The sequence below is a fragment of the Phocoena sinus genome, chromosome 4 (genome assembly GCF_008692025.1).
Source record: "Phocoena sinus isolate mPhoSin1 chromosome 4, mPhoSin1.pri, whole genome shotgun sequence".
Classification (NCBI taxonomy): Eukaryota; Metazoa; Chordata; class Mammalia; order Artiodactyla; family Phocoenidae; genus Phocoena; species Phocoena sinus.
In genome coordinates, this window is record NC_045766.1 from 138,036,611 (window position 1) to 138,060,730 (window position 24,120).

The 24,120-nt window shown below is 43.1% G+C and overlaps 1 protein-coding gene across 1 annotated transcript in view; it reads left to right on the forward strand.

Moving 5' to 3' along the window:
* The first annotated feature begins 5,933 nt into the window (after positions 1–5,933).
* DYRK1A (dual specificity tyrosine phosphorylation regulated kinase 1A) overlaps positions 5,934–24,120 on the forward strand; it is a 144,168-nt gene continuing 125,981 nt past the window's right edge. The window contains 1 exon segment of the mRNA XM_032629509.1: positions 5,934–6,090. The gene's annotated coding sequence lies outside the window, so the exon portion shown is untranslated.

The window sequence follows — 24,120 nt, forward strand, 5'->3', positions numbered from 1 at the left end:
CCTTGTAGGCAACCTTATTGATGCTAGGATAATGGCAGCAGAGCACTTGGTCCCAGTGCCTGTTCAAGAGGAGGCAGGGATGCTGAGGGCAGTGAGGCTGAAAGCAGGAAAGAAGTCTGGGCTAGATCCAAGGAGAGATGGCCACAGGTAAATTGACTGTGGTGATGAATGTCTGGTGATATACACTAGCCTAACAACAGCATATGGCCTGCCAGTTTTCTTTTCTTCCTTTCTCCTCCCCCCTTTCTTCCCTCTCTCCTCCACCTCCTCCTTCATCCCCTCCTCCCTTCCTCCTTTCTTTTTCTCCTCCTCCTTATTCTTTGCAGTAACTAAAAAAAAAAAAAGAAATCAATAAAAAATAAAATCATATATATGACATTATATATTTCCTTTTCCCCCAAATAGGCATAGGATATACACAAGCAGAGCACAAATAGCTAATAAACATATATATACATATATACAAAGAAGATACTAAATGGTCAAAGAAATGCAAATTAAAACAAGAGGGTGTGGTAGAGTGTGGGAAAAAGCCATTCTCACATACTACTTTTAGGAGTGCAAATCGGTGAAATCATTTCTGTGGGATATGTTCACAACATGAATCAAGCCTTTTAAGGATACATGCCCTTATACTAAGGAAATAACTAGACAGGTGTGTAAAATGTATATATGGGCTGTTTATGCAGCTTTATTTGTAATAACAAACAAAGAAGAAAACTTCCTTAAAAAAAAACTAGAGGAGCAATTAAATTAATTATGGTTCGTTCAACTGATGGAATACTTGTAGCTTTTAAAATAAGTATCTAAATTTCAATTGATTAACACAAAAATTTGGTCACAACGTAACTAAGTAAAAAAGGCAAAAGGCATAAAAGGTACCTCTGTATGTTGTATGTGTGTGTGTGAGCTCATGTCTCCCTATGAAAATCTGGGAGGACTTATTCCAGTATGAAGCTAATAACAAGGTTTACCTCTGGGTGGTATCTATGAATAATCTTTACCTCTATTGTTTTCCATATTGTAAAACTGTCTGTAATGACCATATACTACTTTTATTTTTTGGCTTTGGACCTCCACTGTAGAGAACTGAGTGTTAACTTTTCGGTCCATTCAGCATACTACATTTGTCAGCTTAAATAAGGCCCCTCTCTTGTTTTTTTTTTTTTTTTTTTTTTTTTTTGCGGTACGCGGGCCTCTCACTGTTGTGGCCTCTCCCGTTGTGGAGCACAGGCTCCGGATGCACAGGCTCAGCGGCCATGGCTCACGGGCCCAGCCGCTCCGCAGCACGTGGGATCTTCCCGGACCGGGGCATGAACCCGTGTCCCCTGCATCGGCAGGCGGACTCTCAACCACTGCGCCACCAGGGAAGCCCCCTTTCTTGTTTTAATTTATTTTGTTTTTTTAAAATCTGTTTGATATTCATAAATTACTTATAAAATCAGAACAAACAATAAAGCTTGTATGAGGGAACAATCAAGAACTTTCACTCAGAAGTCTGTGAGAAGAGCAAGGGTGTCCTCACCACTGCCCAGGCATGAATTGTAAATTGTGCACCTTGTCACCTGGTATGAGGTGCAAAGATAGGATTTTTGGTTAGCTTGTTTATCCTTGGAACGTTTGGGTTATAACTCCCAGTGGGGTTCAAACTGCTGAACTTTTGGGCTTAGTATGGTACACCACCAAGAGTGGTCATGAGCAGATTTGGAAACCAGCAAAAAAACCCTGGCATCTTGACTTAGATCGGTGTATCAGTCTGCCGGGACTGCCATAACAAAGTACCACCAACCAGGTGGCTTTGACAACAGAAATGTATTGTCTCACAGTTCTGGAGGCTAGAACTCCAAAACGGAATCTTGTTCCAAGCCTCTCTACCAGTTTCTGGCAGCCTCAGGTGTAGGTGGAGTTCTCCCTGTGTCTTCACATCATCTTCCCTGTGTGTGTCTGTGTGTTCAAATTTTACCTTTTTATAAGGACATCAGTCATTGGATTAGGACTCACTCCAATGACCTTATCTCGATTACCTCTGTAAAAACCCGATCTCCAAATAATCTTGCATCATTTTGGTGTGGTGGAAAGAACATAGGCTTTGCAATTACACACGAGTTTAAATCTTGGCTTTACTACTTACTGGTGGTATGACCTTGGGAAAGTTATTTAATTATTCAGGACTTGATTTCTCACTGGTATAATGGGGACATAATGTTGCTGAGGTTTAGAGATACCCTAGAATGTGCTGGGTATGTGCAGGCTGTTACTATCTGTGATTTGGGGGTCTTTGCTTGTAGATGTTAATTTCTATGACTAGATATATTTGTAATACATCTGTCTGTGGACCTGATGGAAAGATTCTCAGATGAGAGCAAGGATTTAATCACTTAACCTGGTCAAGACTAAACTGGCATCTATACCAGGGTCCTTCCTGCCTACATGTGTTCACGTGTTTGGGATCAGCATAATTCACAGGTTACTTTTTAGGTGAAGCCTGTATAAAACCATTTTACAGCATTCCAACCTGGACATGACAGCTTATTGATCAACGTTGTTTAAGGCTGTCATACTGGGAGGAGGGATGGTGGTGGCGGTGGGGGAGAGGGGAGAAAGGGTGTAGCCTTCTAGATATGAAGACCAGCAATGCCTGCTATTACTGCATGACTATAAGCTCAAGATTCTGCTTCACCCTGATAACCTTCTAGATGGACTTGACTGAAGACAAGGGCACATTTCTTGAGACACTGTCATATTCTTTTCAGATTATCTAGAAGACTACTTATGCAAGTTTCCTTCATTACCAGCAATAAACATTTTTAAAAAATAAATTTATTTGTTTTTATTTTTGGCTGCATTGGGTCTTCATTGCTGCACAAAGGCTTTCTCTGGTTGCAGTGAGCGGGGGCTAGTCTTTGTTGCGGTGCATGGGCTTCTCATTGCGGTGGCTTCTCTTGTTGCAGAGCACGAGCTTCAGCAGTTGTGGCTCACGGGCTCAGTAGTTGTGGCTCGCAGGCTTAGTTGCTCTGCAGCATGTGGGATCTTCCCGGATCAGGGCTCAAACCCACGTTCTCTGCATTGGCAGGCGGATTCTTAACCACTGTGCCACCAGGGAAGTCCCACCAGCAATAAAAAATTGAGTCAAATTTAATTTAGTGTTAAAGGTTGCAGATGCTTAAGTGTCCTGGTAGAAGTGAAACTGTGGTGGATGGGGGTGGGTTTGGCAGTGGGAGCAGGGAGAAGAGAAGCAGGAGGGAGGAAGGAGTTGGTTGTATAGGTGGAAGTGTAAGTTTGGGCAGAGTCAAGATTGCAATCTCTCACCCTCAATAGGGACACTCTTCACCACTTCCTTCAAAACAATCAAGTTGAATGTGGACTTTAACTGCATTACTAATTTTGAAAAAGTCGGCACTCTGAAAGAACTTTTGATAGTCATGGCAACTTTTGATACCATGAGAATCAGTCTGAAGTAAGTTGTTTGCCTACTTTTTGCCTAACTTATCTTAAGTTTAGTCTGGTTTCTTTCATGGCCTGTGCTAATTTGAATGGTTGTCTTAGTATAGTCAAGGTTCTGATAACTGTAGGAGGGAAACATTTGTTGGAAAAACTCGTGTCTTTTCTCCAGTCACACAGGATAGAGACCAGTATTTATAACGGGGTTGTTTTTCCTTTTGATTTGTACTAAAAGATTAAAAACATCTTATTTACTGGAGTATAGTTGATTTACAATGTTGTGTTAGTTTCAGGTGTACAGCAAAGTGAATCGGTTAGACATACACATACATCCGCTCTTTTTTTAGATTGTTCTCCCATATAGGCCATGGGGTTGTTTTTCTTTACACCTAAGATTGTATCTGCAGCCACTGTACTTATGAACGGCTTAAGCTTCAGAAAAAATTGATATGAACATTATCATAAGATTGCAAAAACAAGCTTAGAGATAAATCCATAAACTGGTGAATAAGAGTAAAATAATATCTATGATATCCTTTTTACCATAATATTAAATGCCATTTTACTAGACTGGTACAAAATATAATTTCAGACAGTGGCTGTCTACTAATTACACAGTAGCCAGCACAGCAGAGCTACTAGCATACCTAGGGTTTAATGTCTGGGGAGCACACCTCGCAATATTTAGTCAGGCAGAAGGTCTAGGTAAAACAAAGATAAACCAAGGCCAGAATATTAATAAATTGTGGGCGTATCTAGAATCTGGAAACTGAGACGATACATGAAAAAGGAAATCAGGGAGTTGGACAAAGATACAGTAACAGCTTAAGACGATTAATTTTCGGGGAATTCCGACGGGGAAGGAAGGCTGTGCCCGGAAAGGCGGGAGGGGGGGTTGAAATCCATGGGAATGCCTGGGAGAGCCTGCACAGCCTAAAGTTTTTATGATGGCTCCGTCCATAATTTCTGTACGCTTGCATTGGCCGCCTCAAAGACCGAGCGACAGGATTTAATCAAGGTGTCAGCCGCAGGGGCATCGTGAATGCGGGCGAAGCGTCCGGAATTCCTGAGATGTCTGAAACGCGGAGGCGGCCTCTTCCCCACCCCCCGCCGCAGCCTCCGTGGGCATTTTCCGGCGAGGGGGGCACGCGAGCCCTTCGAAGAACAGCTTAAATCCGCGGACGTGCGCGGCTGGCGCCCTCCCCGGGGATGAAGGTGAGAACCCCCGGCCCGGGTGCGCGACGGGTGGGTTCCCCGGGTCCCCGCGTGGCCTCAGAGTCCGGCCCCCCTCCCCCCGGAGCGGGCGGGGCTGCGGGCGCACGACGCGGAAGCGCTGGGCTGCGAGGGCGGTGGCGCGGGGCCAGCGCGCGCTCTGCGGGCCGCAGTCGGCGCGGGCGCGGCGGGCGCGGCGGGAGCGGGGCGGGGCGCGGCTGGGCGGCCGGGGAAGAGGCGGGCGCTCGCGCACAGGCCGGGCTGCCGCCTCGCCCCCCTTCCTCTTCCCCTTCCCTACCTCGGCCCGGCCATCCCCCTCTTCTCCCCTCCCCCGAGCGAATCACGCGCCCTCCTCTGACACTCGTAGCGAGCCCGAACTCCGAATTTATCCTTCACGTGACCTGAGGGGGTTGGGTGGTTGGTTGGGGACGGAGGGGGAGAGGGAAAGGAGGGAACGGAATCTGCCGTTGCCCGAGCAACAGGCCCCGCCCGCCGGCTTGGGGCCGGGGGGCGGGAGGAGGACGTCAGCACGTCAGCCGGGGTTTTGCGTTTTGATTGACAGTTGCTATAGCGACCGGGTCGGTCCGTCGCCATTTTGTTGGTTGGTTTTTTTTTAAACCCTTTCGCTTCCCGCCCGAATAATAATAAAAAGCCCCATTGGAGTGAGGCGGGGGTGGCGGCGGCAAGAGCGGCGGGGGGATCCGGGGAGACTGCTGCCGTCGCTGCTGCTGATCGCGGCCCGGGACGGGCTCAGGGAGCGGACACCCCGAGCGGGGGGTGCGGGCGCCGCCGCCGCCGCCGCTTCTGCTGCTGTTCCTGCTGCTGCTGTTGGTGCCGCTGCCGCCGCCGGCGAGCGGGCGGGACCGGTGTGAGTGTGAGAGTGTGTATGTGAGTGAGCGTGTGCGAGGACGAGTGTGCGTGCGTGTGTGTGTGTGTGTCTGTCTGTGCGGGGACTCGGGGGCGGGCGGTTCGGGCTCTCCTGGCGGAGGAGCCGCCGCCGCCGCCGCCGCCGCCGCTCGGGCCCCGGCGCTTCTCGCTGCGCAGGTTTGGAGCGCGCGCCATTTTGTGAGATTTACAAAATCCTCCTCTGGAAGAAGCCACCGGCAGCGGCCGCGACTCGGCGCCCGGCCTCGCTGCCGCCGCCGCCCTCCGCGCCGGGCCGGGCCTCGCGGCCCCGCCGCCGGGACTCGGGGTCCGGGGACTGCGGTATTTGCCGGGGAGGGTGCTGTCGCCTCCCCGGCCCCGGGCGCCGCTGGAACCGTGAGCCGGAGAGAGACTGAGGAGGCTGCGGCTCGGCCGCGGAGCCGGGAGCGCCGGGGGCGGAGAGAGGAGGCCGGGGCGGCGCTGGCTGCGGAGGCCGCGGCGAGAGCGCAGCGGCGAGAGCCCGAGGCAGAGACTCACCGGAGGGAACGGCGCGAGCGCCCCGCCATCGTCCCGGTGAGTGTCCGGCCCGGCCCGGCCCGGCCCAGCCGCGGCCCCGGCCCCGCCCGGCCCGGCGCCCGGCTCCCCCCGCCGCCTGCAACCGGGCCCGTGCCGAGGCCGGCCGGGCGGAGGGAGGGACCTGCCATTTTAGGAGGAGGCGCCGCGGCCCGGGGCCGGCCGCCGGGGGAGGGAGCCCGACAGGCCCGGTCCCGCAGGAGAGGCGGGTGCGAGCGGAGGGAAAGTTGCGGAGGGTGGGAGATGGGGCCGCGGCCTCCCGGGAGCTCCCGGGAGCCGGGGCCTGGGGTCCGGAGAAAGCGCCAGACCTTCACTGGTCGCCCGAGCGAAGGGGAGGAGGTTGTCTTCCTCCTCCTCCTCTTCCTCCTCATCCTCTTCCCCCAGCTCCTCCCTCGTCCCTCCTCTTGGTCCCCACCAGTGTGGGAACGGCCGGGGTTCTCCGCAAGGACAATGCGCGGGTTAAGAAAATGGGGCTGGCTGCCGGGCTAGGCGCCGGGGAAGGTCGCGAGCCCGGTCCCCGCGCGGCCCTTTTGGGGTGTGTGCTGGAGCCAGGGCACTCGGCATGCTCCGAAGTTGTGCAGTGAGTGCAAGTGAGCCCGGCCAGTCGAGGTGGATTGATGACTTGTTTAGCAGCGGGAGGAATTGGTGGCTGAGGATGCGTAAATTATAATTGATACCTGGGTATTGCAACGGAACTTCACAAGTCTTTTAATAGGCACAGACCCCCTCTCGTTTAGAGACACCGGAGCTGCTGAATAGCTTCACACTTAGCGAAAGGCCCCTCCCGGGTCCGAAATAGTTAAAAATGGCAGAATTAGTGAGTGAGTGACTCTGACCACTTCTCTGTGCCTGTCGTCCAACCCTTGGACGTGGTGCCGTACTTGAATGCCAGCACCATTTGGTTCTTGAATTCCCCCCAAGTTGTTAGAAAATACACCTTATAACATTGTTTTCACACTGATTTAAAGATTAGGACGAATAGTGCCAGGCACTTTTCTTCAGGCCCTTATGTGTATTAAGTCGCTTATCCTCCCGGTAGGAACTGTTACCCATTTCACAGATGAGGAAACTGAGCGGTGACTCATCCAAGGTCATACAGCTGGGACCAGGAGTCTGTAGCCAGCCTGGGCTCTTAATCGCTAGGGTATAACTCATTATTGTAAATACCGGCAAATTTTGGAGCGATCTGTGTGTAATGACTCAGGATTCTAACCTAGAGGTTCTGTCCACGTATAGTGTTTTGCATGGAATTAACTTTGTGGTTTGCGGAAGCGGAAAGGAAAGGTTGAGGTGAGGGCCTCTGAATGAAACTAACTAGTCAGCTTCTGCTCCCCCCGCCCGCCCCCCCCCCCCCCCCCCCGGCTCCCAATCAAACTACGTAGACAATTTTTGAATGGAAGGAATTAAAAAATATTCTTCAGTGCGTTTTGTTCACACTTAAATTTAATTATAGTCATGTAAGTATTGATGAGTCATAAGAAAGTTTTGTGCAAAGTTATTTTTAGTTACTTTTTATCTTTGAATACTTAAGATTTTCTCTGTGATCCCTTACACTTTACATATACAAAGTATTTAAGAATGGATATATTTAGATTTTGGGGGCGTTTTCATAATTCAGTGGAATTACCTTTAGCTTTTGTTTTGTAAACTTCTCATATCTTGATAAGTTATGAGAATTTTTTTTCAGCTAGAGTATAAATGTGGAAAGAATTAAAATTTCAGGTGCTAAGATTTTAAACGGAAGAGCATTTCAAAGAGACTGCAGTTATGAAAAAAGTTCACTCAGTTAGATTAAGATTTTTAGTATACATATGACTTACACTTAAAGTACCCCAGCGCTTTTGGAGGATTTGCCTTGGAATAGCAGGGATGTTTATGGTGGCTGTCCAAATTCATTTAGACTTCAAACCTTGCCAAAAACTTGAGTCCTGTCAATGTCTACAGCAAGTTGTAATGTAAAATGAGTATAAAAAGTTCATAAGAAGCGTAAGCTCAGAAGTTAATTATCCTGAAAGGAAGGGTCACTCCTGTGTCTGTAAGGTGAAGACTCACTCCTTTGAAATCTAAAAAAGATTATGGATTTGAATAGAATTAAGTGAGTGGATGGTCCTTATTGGTAGGGGTGGGAAATGGACTAAGTGGTCTAGTGAGATCTTGTTTTTGTTTGGAATATGGAATTTAGGTTTAAGATCGTTTCTTACATTTCTTTTAAAGACTCTTTGGTGGAATTCAATGGAAACTTAAACATACATAGTTACTGTGTCCTGGGGATTCAAAAATTGAGTTAATCCAGCCTCTTTTAAGGGCACTAACATTCAAAACAAATGAAGATGTTCCATTGTAATGCAGTGTCTTGTTTGGGAATGTAGATGTTAAAAAAAACCCTGCCTTAGAATTTTTTTCCTCTAGAATATTGTCTGATGTGTGCCCCTTAGTTTCATTTATGGAGGTTTTTTTGTGTGTATGACTTAGAGATGTTGTGGTGGGGAGTGTGGTAAGTGCAACAACTGGTATTTAAAGAATTTACATAGGTTTTTGTAGAGCTACAAATCACCATGAAACCAAATTTAAGATAACTTGTTATAATACGTGGTGAGAGTGACCTTTGGCATATGTTTTGTTTTGAAACTATGTAAAGAAAGAAGATGCTAATTTGTATTGAATCTTGGGTACTACTTGAAAACGAAACAAAAAACAGGTTAGAAGTTTAGAATGCCCAGGGATGTTTTCACATGCATGTTTATGCTTGGCAACTATCTAGTCATGGGGAGAAAACTTGAATAGAAGTAACTTTATTATGAGTGAGAAGGGAATTAATTGCCTTCTACATGATCTTAAAAATAAGCTTAATAGAAGAGGGGGCTTCATTTGTGACTTTATTTGTGGTAAGGTGTGTGCCAAATTTTCTTTGCTTTAACATTCACTTTTCTCTTGTCTCAAAGAACTTTCACATTTCCTACACACCCACCCCCACCCGCAAGCAGTTTCTCTTTTTATTTCCCCCCCCGAGAAAAACTTTATCTCAACCCAGCAGAACCCCAAAACTTCCAGAGTCTTTATAAAGAACTTGACTTTTCTCTCACAAAATTTTAGTAGTCTTAGAATTTTGTTGTATTACTATCAGTAATTTAAATTGTGAGCTAAGAATCACTATTTTCTGTTGAGTTTTTTGGTGGTTTTACCTCCAGATACTTGTGTGTATTTTCTGTTTAGAAGTAAAGATATTACTTGAAGCTATCAAACATGATCACCTGAAACTTGAAACTATCATACTTTGCCCTGTAAGGTGAAATGCGTGACTTTATTACTTTCGTGTGAGCACCTTACGTGTATACATAGTGGTTATGCTTTTGGAAGGACTTCTTACCATATATCATTTTGACAATGGGCAACGTTTTGATGGCTAGAGAAATTATAGTAATTCATAACCCAAGGTGTGCACAGTTTTGGTTTAAAAATTTTGGGGGAGGGGGTTAAAATTTGTGGTTAATTACTTGGAAAAATCATCAAATTATTTTAAATTACTTAAAATTTCTCCCCAGTTGCCTCTAAATAAAGAAATCATTTGAAATCTTGCCTTATGTCAATGCTATAATGTTAAGCTAGAGCTGTGAAGTTTACCATTGGTTATGTGAAAGTGAAATGTTGACTTCACATGACTAAAGTAATTAATTTAAGGCTCATATTAGGCAATTAGAGACAAGTCTTGTTTCCTAACCTAGTGGCTACAGGCAGCCTTAGTTTCATTTTTTGGTATGTGAAAACAAAATGACTTGGAAATATTGCATTGTATAAACCAGCTAAATGTTTTTAAAAAGTTATGGTTTTGCTTTGAAATCCTACTTCCAGAGTTGTATAACAATTTAAAATTCTTTATTGGAGATAACTTATGGTACATTGAACATCTAAGATAATGTGGTTCCTTGTAGGCATACTTTTTGCTAATACAGAACCATTTTGGCTTTTCAGCAATTGATTCTTCTCCCAGAGCTATGTATCCTCTCTTCTAGAAGGTGACTTTTAAAAGTTTGTAATACTGTTAAAGTTTTGTTTGTTTGATGGACATGTGCCCATATCTGATACATAGTGCATAATAGTTTAAAATGTATCTTTACTCTTGAATTATTTTCAGTTTTATCTCCCCATAATTGGATTGCTTGTTCAAATTGATTTTGTGGAGAGGGGCTTAGTGAACTGGTTTAACATGGAATGAAACTGGTTTCAGCATCACCTCTATTTTAAATAACATACCTGTTCATTAAATAATCCCCTTATTTCTCTAAGTATATAAAATTTCGACTGGAAAGAGTTTATTATTTTTTTAAGTTTTATGGATATTTGTGGTTAATTAAGGTTGGCAGTTTAGCACATGCATTTGGGTAAGAAGATGCTCAAATTGTGACATCTATCCAAAATCTGCTTGATAGCAAGTTAGAGATAGCAGTTGAGGAAGCATGATAACTGTGGAGAGAGTATTGGCCTGTGAGATGGTGCCAGGCAGAGCCTCCTGAGTCAGGCAGGTCTGGAATCTCAACAGGTCCTGCCACTCACTGGCAGTGTGGACTTAAGGCACAGTGATTTTGCTAAGTATCAGTTTTTTCATAGTAAAATGGGGTTGATGATACTTACCATGGGGTTCTTGTGAAGACTGAGATAGCACACATACATTTCTTAATAGCTTTCTCCCTCTTTCCTCTTCTTCATTGATACTCATCCTTATGGTCTCAGCATAAATGCTACTTCTTCAGAGGCCTTCCCCCAAACCCCAGTCTAATTAAGATTCCTTGGCCATGCATTCTTACAGACTCTGCTTTTTTTGACAGCCATCACTAAATGTTGCTATACAGTTATTCATATGTACGCGTAAGTACACGTACTCATTTATTGTCTGTCTCTCCCTCTCTCCACTAAACTGTAAGGTCCATCTGGACAGGAATAATTCTGTAACCCCAATGCCTGGCACATAACAGGTGTAGCTAAATGTACATGTAAATGGAATGATGGAATGAGGAACCTGTGTGCCACATCCTGCCTGAGCACCATTCCTTAGTTCTGCAACCTTGGGCAAAGTAGCTTCTGAGCTTTAGTATCCTGTATCCAGATGTGCAGAGCACCCGCTGCCTTGCCCAGGATTTTGAGAATGTGAAATGAGATACTGTAATGAGGTGTTCTGCAAAAAGTGTAAAATGTAAGTTGGTACAGTAGCAATAATTTCAGTAGTGAGATTACCCAAGAATTTATAATTAGAGTTTCAGCTTTCCTGAGCTGGTAAGTAGCTGTTATGTAATATTTATTAGTAACTTAATCTTTCTATATGCATTAGTTGGAACACAAGATTGGACCTATGTTCAGACTAAATACAGTGGCTTAAACAAGGAGTTTACTTCTTTCTCATATAAGTAGCCTAAGGCTGATTGTGGTGGCTCCAAGATATAGGGGATCTTGGTTCCTTCTGTCTTGTTTTCCTATGCTTAAGGGGACACCATTTCCTATGTAGTTCAAGACAGCTGCTCACCACATTCACAGTCCAGGAACAGGATGTGGGGAGAGGACATCCCCTCTTTAAAGACAAACCTGGAAGTTGCATATGTGACTTCTGTTCATACCCATTGGTCAGAACTTAGATGGCCACATGTAGCTGCAAAGGAGGCTGGGATATGTGGTCTTCAGTAGGTGGCTGTTTGGCTGAAAATCTGTTTCTACTGAAAGAAGAGAATCGGGGTGGGGGGGGATTATGAAACATTGCCTGTCACACTTTCAAATGTTTTGGAAGAAACTTACAGAAATGAACTTTGAAAAGACAACTTATTGCACTAATTAATAAGTTTATATTCCATATTTGCTCTTTTGAGCAAATTACTCTTTTGAACTATGGTGTACAAATTGAAATAGACTATCAGTACATAGTATATAGAGTATATACATACATAGTCAGATTAGAAAAAATGTAACTAAACTTCTTGTAGTGAAGGAATTTTGGGTCACATTATTTTACTATGGTATTTTCTGATAGAAACATGATTCTTGATTGCTTTGACTATTATATGTAAATAGTATTTGAAATCTAAGCTCTTGGATTTAGTTTTAGCAGTCCCCTTGACCGTTTTGTATGTATTTGTGCTCTTATCCTCAGCAAGCAATACTAGGATATTGTGATTCAGTATCGCAATATCTTGTTAGGTTTTCAGTAAATGTTTGAATCACTGAAGTAGCAAGGAGGATGATAGCAGTGCTATTTAAACATTTACCGTCCAGGATCTTCCTCTTTATTTCATGGGTTTGTCAAAAGAGGAAGGTCTAGGATTCTTTGAACTAGCGTATAATTAGGTCAAGTAGAGACCTGAGGAACTAATGGGTCTCAAACAGTTTTCAGGAGAACTTGTCAAAGTTGTGGGATTCCCAAGCTCCGATACTTCTCTTTCTGTAGGTATGGGTGACACTCTACAATCCCCTTTGTTAATTTGGACTCCAGGTAATCCTGATGCAGTAGAAACATTTTGAGAAACATAGACATAGTTCATCTCTCATTTTAGAGAAGGAAAGGGATGCAGAGAAAATAAATGACTTAACCAGTGCCTCAGGATAAGCAGGTCTGGGAGTTCTTTGTTCTTTCTACAGAAGAGGGGACAGAGAATAGAGTACAACTGCATTTTTTTTTTTTTTTTTTTTGCGGTACGCGGGCCTCTCACTGTTGTGGCCTCTCCTGTTGCGGAGCGCAGGCTCCGGACGCGCAGGCTCAGCGGCCATGGCTCACGGGCCCAGCCACTCCGCGGCATGTGGGATCTTCCAGGACCGGGGCACGAACCCATGTCCCCTACATCGGCAGGCGGACTCTCAACCACTGCGCCACCAGGGAAGCCCTGCATTTTTGATTTTATAGGAAGATCTGTTGTTTTCAAATATGTTGCTATTTATGTGTGAGCTCATTGGTAGCGAATGGTTGGCTCACTTACCTGTCTTCTTAGCCTCTTAGAAGAATAGCCTGAGTTGGTCAAATAGTATTTAAAGGTGGGAAGCTGAGGTTTTAATTCAGGTATAGTTAGTGTCGGTGCTGTAGTGGGTAGGGTAGTGTATCTCCAGGGTTAGGGTAGATGACAGGTAGGTTTTGACCTGGCATGTTTAGAAGAAACAAAGGGAGGTCATGTCCTCAAATTATTACTTGCCTTTTCTTCTGGTTTGCTTGCAGTTCTCACTGTTGAATTCATTCCTTTAGATTAAGGTAAGAGCTGGATTCCCTAATTTAAAGTGGAAATATTCCCAGAGGAATATCCTTTATCTGTTATCAGGCTAACACTTTATTTTTATCATTTAGCTGGCTGTCATTTTAAACATTGGAGAGTAGCACCTGCACTAATAAGAGAGCTTTTTGGGACGGGGAGGGAAGGGTAGGGCACATGTGCCCTTGCCCAAGGAAAATGAAGGGCATGTTTGAGAAATGTCTGCTTGTGGTGCAGTCCTGGAAGGGTTCACGGAGGCTTCTCTGGTGGCCGGAGGTTGGTAGCATTAGACTGGCACTTGCTGGCCTTCTGTTGCTAAGAGTGTCCGTAATGGGACTGTGGGTAATTTTGCTGAGGACCACTGGGCTTGATGGAATACGGAGTCATTGGAGTAGGAGTGTTCTCTTTTTCTTAGTGTTTTTTCATCGTTTTAGGGCTCCTATTTGAGCAGTCTTATATCAGACATAAAAGGTATCATTTTGATCTAGAGAATTTTAGTTCTTAACAATCAACAAGTTATGTATTTTCACGATTAAAAATAAAATAAAGATCCAGCCCGGTAGAATGGTGTCACCCCCCCACCCCCTGTGCTCCCTAAGTAATAGCTATTTAGTTTTTCCTACTAGAAATGTTCTATACATATAAATGGACAACTGTATATGTAAACATTTAGTATATACACGTCTGTTACAAAGCTGTATATTTAGTGCGATCCTGATTTTTTTTTAGTGTGACGTTGTGTGTGTGTGTGTATCTACTCTGTGTACTTAAAATCAAAAGCAAATGGGATCATGCTGAACACACAGTTTTGCAAATTAAGCTTCTTGATCATCTTAGAACTATTCCCATATCAGGTGGTAGAGTTTCCCTGTTTTTTTAACGGATGGGAAGTATTCCATGTTATGGATGCAGCACAATTGAGTCAGTCTCCATTAAAAAGCATTTAAATTATTTTCTCCTATCTTTGCTATTCTTAAACAATGCTGCAGTGTACATCCTTGTACATGTAACTTTTCTTTGAGCGTTAGCCAGAGAATATATATTTATAAGGGAAATTGCTGGTTCACCAGGTATGTGCACATTTGAATATGTATTACCAAATTGTCTTCCAGAAAGTAGCACCAATTCGTACTTCATCAGCAGTGTCTGAGAGTGTATAGTTTCCCAAATCTCACCAACACTGGTGTTATCAAAGTTTTAAATCTTTGTCAATTTAATAGGTGAATAGTGAAGTCTAGTTGTTTGAATTTGCATTTCTTTATGAGTGAATTTGAGCATCTTAGTTGTACTGTAAGTCTTGTACATTAAATAACAAAGTATTCATTCTTTGTTGTTTAGTTAAAATTGTTCTGTGATTTTCCTGTATTTATTCTGTTGAATGAAAAACTGTTTCGATAAATTGTAAATGCTTATAATTGTACCTGCTTTGATAAACTGTAAAAGGGGATTCTTGTTCCTCTTCAGCTGAGGAAACATTTGCCTGTCCTCTGTATAAGATATGTGAATTATGGCGGTAGAAACTTTGACTACAAAAGTAAATAAGGTTTGGTGACCTGTGCTGTTAGTGTTGAGATAGTTGTGTTTATACAGGCAAAATTAGAACAGGTAAGACCATGGCTGCTAACAATTAGAGCTATTGCCATACAAAGAACTAACTAGAAGAACACGGGGAAGGCAGACAGATTGGGCATCTGAGCAGGCCTTGTGGAGGAGGAGGGATGGGAGCTTGGTCTCGGAGAATGGATGGGCTTTTTTTTTTTTTTTTTATGCGTTACGCGGGCCTCTCACTGTTGTGGCCTCTCCCGTTGCGGAGGACAGGCTCCGGACGCGCAGGCTCAGCGGCCATGGCTCACGGGCCCAGCCGCTCCGCGGCATGTGGGATCCTCCCAGACCGGGGCACGAACCCGTGTCCCCTGCATCGGCAGGCGGACTCTCAACCACTGCGCCACCAGGGAAGCCCGGATGGGCTTTTTACAGTAGAACCTGGGGAAGTGACAGTCGGCTGGAAGAAGTCATATGGGCACCTGTAGTGGTGTGCCTGGAGTTTAAGAGCGTGTGTGTGTGTGTGTGTGTGTGTGTGTGTGTGTTATGTTGGGGGAGGGATAGGAACAATTGCAGTGAGAAATGAGAGTTATGGGTCTTAAAAGGAATTTGAATTCGGGGCAGTTGAAGGTTTTTCAGCAGGGCGATGATGGCAGATCCATGGGTTAGGGAGATGACAGCCTAAGAAGGAAGGTTTTGAAAGGCTCATTCTAGGTGTACAGGCATGAGGAATAAGAGAGGGAAAAACAAGACAGACGGAGAGCCAAGTTTGGAACATCTTGAGTTCCTAATTATTTAATTTTCAACAGAACAAAGTGAATATTTCCGGATTCAAATAGCAACGTGACCCAGGTTTTGGAGATAGAGAGGAGAGAATTCAGCTTTGGTGGCAGTATAGTAAAGGTCATGACGAGTTGAATGACTGGCGCATGGGACAGTTGAGAATATTTCCTAGTAAGGTCCTGAAGGAACTGTGGAAGAACAGAAGATAGAATTATTATTGTAGCTCGAACCTTCCATTAGTGACAGGTGGAAGTAATTTGTAGCACCATTAAAAATGAGCTAAAAAATGGGGCAGTGGGAGAAGGCAGTGTTAGAAGCTGTGATTCTGGAAAGGAACAGGTTGTATCATAGTTCACGGTTTGAAAAGTATAGAGTAGTTAAACATGTGAGAGTTTAATTTATTCTGAGTGTCTTAGTATTTTCCTGAAAAATACCATATTTATTCTGTTTATTTTCACATATGTCGTTATTGGGAGACCAATCATCTAAAAAGCATTTATCTTGTGAGGCAGATAGAGCTATTTATTGAGTACCTACTAGTGCCAAACATGGCACTAGGACCTGGGAATCAATGCTGAAATAAAGCCCTCGCCGTGTGTGCCATCACGGAAGTTAGTTGTAGCGGGGGATCTTCAATAGCCTGCTCCTAATCCAGAGTAGGCTTAAGGACTCAGTCTAGAGTATACATGAATTTTCATTAAAGGGAACACAGTCTGTGAAATTGAGTAATGTTTGATGTTGCTTTTGAAGGTCAAAATTTTTGTCTCCTTTTAAGAGTCCATTTGACAGTTAATTTTAGGTTAAAGTTCATTTGGATATAAGTAGGATTGCTGTCTTTAAGACAGATACTGTCTGCTGAAAAATTTGTTCTGATTTGATCGTTTCTCCTTGAAAAAGAACAGCTGTCATCACAGTGGTGTGTTTTACTTCACCTTTACATCAAACACACTTTTATTTATTTATTTATTTTTAAATTTATGGCTGTGTTGCATTCTTCGTTTCTGAGCGAGGGCTTTCTGTAGTTGTGGCGAGTGGGGGCCACTGTTCATCGCGGTGCGCGGGCCTCTCACTGTCGCGGCCTCTCTTGTTGCGGAGCACAAGCCAAACACATTTATTTTTGAGAGACATTACTGTGGTACAAAAGACTGTTTCATTAAAGTTTTCCAAAAGAGCAATGGTGAGAAAATTATTAGGATCTCAACATATTTTGCAATCTAATTTCAATTTTTGAATTTCCCTATAGTGGTTCTGTGGTACAGTTCAAAATGTCAGTAATGCTAGGTAAATTTACCTAAGAATTGGCCTGAAGGCCCACAGCTACTCAGCAGTACTGGAGTCAGCTACTCAAAGGGAAGAAATTGAAGACAGAAGTCTTAGGATTCATGGGAGATGTTTGGAAGAAGGCTGTTTGCTGAATAAGATAAAGATACAGACATCTGAAGTAAAGGATGTGGGCATATAGGGAAGGTCAAGGAATAAAATTCAATAGAATGGATAGAAATGGAGGAGAGATTTGAACAAATGGATGAACAAGAATTCTCAGTTCTTAAAAACAAAAACCCTCTTTAATGATTTATTGTGACTTCTAGGGGAAAGACTAGACTAGTCATAGGACCCCCTACCTGGATGATCTGGCTCCAGCTGACTTAAGCCGTCCTGCCTCTCATGTCTTTGCATGTCTGCTTCCTGGGCCAGCCATCATCCCTCCTTTGTTTTAGTTAACTTCTTTTCCTCCTTCATTTTCAGTTCAGGTATTAGTTTGTCAGGGAAAGCAGACCCCTGTCCTAGTCACCTCTTCTTTTTTAATATCTCATGTCTCCCTGTACTTTTCTTTCACAGTGCTTATCACAGTTGGTAATTTTTTTAGTGCTTGTTTTATTAATACTCTCCAGAGAGCAGGCGCAGTGGTGTCTTGCTTCCCCTTGCATTCTAAGAGATTGGCAAGTGTTTGTTGGTGAGTACCGAATAAACATTTGTTGAATGAATCAGTGAACTACGTTTTGGTCTTTACTAGTTGGTCTCAAGGACCAAATGATTACATACGGGGAATGTACATTTGGAGTAAGAGTTGGACAGGGAATATGGGAGCCTTGAAGAAGAAGAAGAAAGGTGAATCCTGTCTTTTTAAAAATAAGCTTGGAAAACTATGTAGCCAGTAAAAAGACAAAGTTATTTACTCATGGATTAATTTAATCAGTGCATATTGATATACCTACTAGTTGTTAGAAGTTCAGTGTTGGTATTACGGAGTTGAAAGATTGTGCCTTCTCTATTAAAGGAGTACATAATTTTACTAGTTTATTGAAATAGATACAGTTTTTAGTTTCATTTGGAATGGTTTTAAATTGTGGAGGGAATCAGGCTGGATGTTCTTTATGATTCTTAGCCAACAAAGTGAGGTTCATTCAGCAATTATATCTGGAATGTCAATCCAGCATTTGCAGTAGCTCTCAGGTTCACATTTAAAATAAGCTCTAGCTTTGGCGTCATTTAAAAAGTGATAGAAGGGACCTCCCTGGTGGTGCAGTGGTTAAGAATCCACCTGCCAGTGCAGGGAACATGGGTTCGATCCTTGATCCGGGAAGGTCCCACGTGCCGCAGAGCACCTAAGCCTGTGCGCCGCAACTACTGAGCCTGCGCTCTAGAGCCTGCGAGCCACAACTGCTGAGCCCACGTGCCGCAACTACTGAGGCTGCATGCTTCACAACAAGAGAAGCCGCCGCAGTGCGCCTCAATGAAGAGGAGCCCCCGCTCGCCACAAGTAGAGAAAGCCCTTGCACAGCAACGAAGACCCAACGCAGCCAAAAAAAAGTGATAGAAAAGTGAAGAAAGTGGTTTGGATGCGTTTTGGCTTTGCTTTTTCTTCACATTTGGACAATAGAACAGGAAGAATGATTGAGGGAAAGTTCGTTGTACGGATGGATTTTCAAAAGAATTGAGTCTTGTAGTTAGAAAATTACTGAAGCTTTTGATCTTGTCAGGTGAATGATCTTTTTAAAAGCTTAAAAGGGACTTGTTTTAAAGTAGTTCTGAAACCTTTCTCGGGGACTAGTTTCTGTAGTAAATATTTAGAAAAGCAAATATTCAGATTTTATTTTTTGTCTCTTTGCCTGGCCCCTTGCCAGGCCCTTGGGACGTAGTTGTGAGTTAGATGGACATACATGGTCCCATTCATGGTCATGAAGCTCTTCAGTATGGTTAGAGTTCACTGTAGAGAACTCTAAAGGAAACATGGCTTGATGCTTCCATCATCCAGCTATCCATTTGTCCATCTATTTATGTATTCCTTGAACTTAGTTCTGGTGGCAACATGTTAGACTATATTGTTGCTTCATTTCTGATAACAAAGGGGCTAAGGGGGATAACATTTATAATACCAATGTAAAGTAGAAACTTGGATCTTCAGCTTGTTGGCATTGGCAGATTTTTTTTAAAAAAAGATGTTCATGTAAATCAGTGAGTTTCTCTTATTAAAAAATAAACTAATAATGGTAACATTATTAAATAATGCTAGTGTTGATTGCCTGCTATGGGGCAGACTCTACATATTCATTATTAGTTTTTTAAATACTATCAGCAGCCCTAGAAGGTGGTGGATAGTATCTGTTTCTAAGTTAGAAAACTGAGATGCAGGGAAGTAAATTTGCTTCAGGTTAATCATAGTAGATTGCTTATGCTGCTTCCAGGTAATAAGAAACCCAGTGAACAGTTACGGGCCCTGAAGTTAAACATTCAGATAGAAAAGAAAAAGGAGCCTAGAGCTTCTATAACCCATTAATTGAAGAAATAGATAAAAGTTCTGGTATGCTGGGATTGACGCTTTGTGCTACTGGTTCATTAGTCTTTCAGATAATTAACCAGAACATCTAATCGCTTTCTATGTTTGGGGAATTCTTTACCTTAAGAATCTTGGTGGGAGGTAGACGTCTTCCATTACGAAAGCCAGTTGCTCACTTTCTCTGCATTTTTTGGGGGTTAGGATGCAATCATATGACCTGGGACCTCCATTCCACTACCTCAGAAGCCAGTGATTTGCAGAAGCAGGCACTTTGCAGAGTCTGTGTTCTGCAGTGCAAGGGGGATGGCAGCTGCGGCTCTTCTGGAGGCAGTCAGTGACAGATCCAGTTGTAGCATTTAGTTCCGGGGTCAGTGGTATCTCTACAAATCACAGGGACCGAATCCTGTGCTGTCTCCACCGGACCAGATCTGTGGTTTGAATTTTCGGTGTTCTTGGTTATGTAGCCTTCCAGCCTGGCCCTCCTGGGGTTTTCTGTGAGTTGCCTAATACACTTTAATAACTTCCTTTACAGTTTCAACAAAGCTAGAGTTAGTTTCTTTTGTTTGCAACCAAGAACCTTTACTCAGATGATACTAATTATGACAATAGACAATTCTAAGGAACTCTGTGGTCAGGGTTACCTGTATCTAGATTAGAATTTACTAAGTAGAAGAGTTCACAATATATATTAAGTGAAATACTTGTAAAACAACTTTGCTTATTGATTTAATGAATTTGTTGAATTTGAGTGCCTGTTCCAGTCCAGGATATGTTCTAGGTGTTGGAGATACAGAAGTGACAATGTAGGTAAGATCCCTGTACTAACAGAGCTTACGTTCTATTGTGAAATGTAGAATAAGCAAGAAAGCAAATAACATAATTGACCAAGAGTAATACATATCATGATAAAAATAAAGACAGGATAATGTGATAGTGATGTGTGTGTGTATGTTTAGGAGTTGTATCTTATAAAACATTTACTTTAAAATTGTTGTCGGGAGTCATGACTTCTGTTTTTGACTATGGGGCAGTAATGTTCTGAATTTACCCTCCAGCTAGGAAACTGGACAAAATACATGGAACAACTGTTTTTAGATATTAAACAATAGGCAGTGCAGAACCACGATCCCTAACAGACGGGAAACAAACGAGGAGGTCCTGTGATGGTGCACCTTTCTGCCTGGAGGCAGATCTCAGTGCAGGGAAGGAGATCCCCCAAAAAGCCAGTGAGTTGAGGAAAGAAAGATTGGAGTTGGGGGAGGCCAAAATGGTTCTGATTTGAGGAGCAGAGTTCTGGAAAGAAGGGAGTTATGCAGAGAAAGAGTTCCATAAATCTTCTTAGTGGTCCCCTTAAATGTTGACTGAATGCCAATCTGTGGTGCATGTGTAGGGTGCAGTTTTATGAAGGAAACATTTCTGGGGAAGGAATCCATTGGGAAGCTGTAAGCAGAACAATTTTCTGAGCTCACCCAGGGCTGGAAAATATTTGAGTACTTGATAGCCAAAGTAGAAAGATCTCATTATATGCTGTGTTGGTTGAGAATCCAAAAGGGTCATGTCTTAATGGGGCTAAACTAGTCCTAGAATAAAGGTTACTCTAGATCCGTTTGAAAAAAATCTTAGAAACAAGCCTTAAAAGGGGCAAACTACCATTGACCCTTGAACAACATGGTTTGAACTGTGCAGGGCCACTTAATACGTGGGTCTTTTTCAGTACTGCAGTACTACATGATTTGCGGTTGGCTGAATCCATGGATGCAGAACTGCAGATATGGATGACTGGCTGTGAATTTATACTTGGAGATTTGACTGTGTGGGGCGGTCAGCAGCTCTAACCCCTCTGTTGTTCAAGGGTCACCTGTGATTTGAAAGTAATGTAATTGCGAGTCATTGCAAAGGCCAATGCTCTTTAAAGAAACGTAAAGAAACCCAACACTCAACAGTGTAAAATTTCCAGCATCCAATCAAAAATTACTAGATGTGTGAAGATGTAGGTTAATGTGACTTACGATTAGGATATCAGTAAATTGAAACCAACCTAGAACTGACATGTTAGAATTAACAGGCAAGGACATGAAAGCAGTTACTGTATTCCATATGTTCAAAAAGTTAGAAATTATGAAAGGTATAAAAAGATCCAAATAAAACTTTCAGAGGTGAAAACTAATGTGTGGAATGAAAAATATACAGGGTGGCATTAATGGCAGATTAGACATGGCAGAAGAGAAGATTAGTGAGCTTGAAGACAGAAGAGAAAACTCAGGAGAAACAGAAATGATAGAGACAATGGAATTAGCAGACAAGGTTATTAAAAAACGGCTACAATAAAATGCAGGGTCAAATGTCAGATCACTGTGTTGTACATCTAAAACTAATATTTTATGTCAAATGTATCTCAATAAAAAATACAAATAAAACACAGGGTCAGATTGTGGTTAATGTTGACATCTTGGTACATGAGTTTTGCTTAAAAAGAGCAATTGTGACTGCTACCTGAAGTTGGCTTGATGTGTAGTTTAGAGTAGTTGCAAATCATTATTTCAGCAAAGCACCAGGATATGGCGGAAGAACTTTATTGTGTAACAGGGTGTTATTTCTTGATATGTAACAATATTACCATAAAGTTAGAAACTTAAAAACAGGTACACTTATGGCCTCACAGTTTCTGTAGGTTAGATGTCTGAGCAGAGCTTAGCTTAGCTGGGTCTCAGAGGGCTCTGGTCAAGTTATTGATGGGGCTTTGGTCTCATCTAAGGTGTAACTGGGGAAGGTCTCCCCTAAGCTCATGATTGTTGGTAGAATTCGGTACCCTGTGCAGTGTTGGATTGAGGGTCTCAGTTTCTTGCTACCTATTGGCAGACATCTGCCCTCAGTTCATTGATGTGTGGTCCTTTCCAGCATGGCCACTACTTTCTCAAAGACAGTGAAGGAGCAAGTCTACGCACTAGACAGATACACAGTCTCATGTATCATAACCGCAGAAGTGACATCCCATCATATTTCCTGTATTCTCTTGGTTAAAAGCAAGTCATAGGTCTTGGTTCAAGGGAAGGGTCTGTGGAAGGGCATGAACAGCAGGAGGTGGGAGCCATCTTAGAGTCTGTCCATTACAGACAGTAGAGTATAGTGGTAAAGAAGTGCTGTACATTTGATTGGATGCTGTACATTTTTGTACATTCCCTGGAGTCTGATCTAGATATCTGGCTTTGAATCCTAGCCCTGCCTTTTCCCAGCCATGAAAACTTCTCTGAGCCTCAGTTTCCCTGTGGGGATAATATATGTCTACTGTTCATAGCATTGTGAAGAGTAATAGAATGCTTGTAAAGCACTTAGGACTCCATCCTGCTAACTCCTAGTCATCTTCCCCATCTCAGTTTAGATGTCTGTGTTCAGGGAAACCTTCCCTGAGTCCTTCCAGTCTAGGTTAGGTTTCACAACACCTTGAACTTTTCCTTACCACTCCACCTGAATTTTATACCAGTTAGGTTTATTTATTTTTGTATCTGTTTTCTTTAGACTGAGCTGCTTAAGAGCAGGAGTTGCATCTGCTTTGTTCACTGCTGTCTCTTCAGGGCCTAGCATAGAATCATAGAAGGGCCTGTTGTATAGAAAACTCCATAAATGCTGAATAATTGAAAGAATGAGGTTAAACTGCATGCAGTTTCTTTGAAATGGCATTTTTAGTGTTACCATACTGTGTTTTTTCCAAGTACTGGAGCAGTTAGTCTAAAAGATACTCCCTCTGTTTCTAGGATGGTCCGGATCTAGCATGGGAGACTGAGGCATAATAGTCTTAGAACTGTGATTAGAGACGTTTGCAGAGTGGATGCTAAAAAGTGGTAAAAAAAAAAAAAAAAAAAAAAAGAGGCTGACAGTATTGAGGATACAGTAGTAAAAATCAGTCCTATTGGATTAGAAGTAGGGTACACAGTAGAGAGTTTCTCTTGCAGTAAATGTGCTCTGCAGATCACTCCATGGTGTGGTATGAAGGAAATAAGCTTGGAGCAAATTACCTTCTTGGAGATTCACAGTACACATTAGCATATTATAGGAAACCTGTTAACATAGTAAGGGCAATCTTTATTAAGCTTGCTCTGAATACTTTATAAACACACATCACAACCTAGTAAGGTATTATTTTCAAATAACTGATGATAAAAATTAGGTTTAGAGGTGAAGTAATTTTCCCTAGTGGTTGGTGAGATAGGATTCAAACCAGGTTCAGCCCTCACTCTTAGTTATTATTTGTATTGCTTCTGTGGAATATGTTTTAGCAAATATTAATTTCATGAAAGCAGGAATCTTGTACCTTTTTGAAAAAAATTATTTTTCGGCTGCATTGGTCTTTGTTGCTGCGCACGGGCTTTCTCTAGTTGTGGCGAGCAGGGGCTACTCTTCCTTGCAGTGCACGGGCTTCTCTTTGTTGTGGTTTCTCTTGTTGCGGAGCACGGGCTTTAGGCGTGCGGGCTTCAGTAGTTGTGGCACGTGGGCTCAGTAGTTGTGGCTCTCAGGCTCTAGAGTGCAGGCTCAGTAGTTGTGGCGCATGGGCTTAGTTGCTCTGCGGCACGTGGGATCTTCGCGGAACAGAGATTGAACCCGTGTCCCCTGCATTGGCAGGCGGATTGTTAACCACTGCACCACCAGGGAAGTCTGAGAACCTTGTACATTTTGTTCGTCATGTATCTAGGGCTAGAATCTTGCTTATCCCTT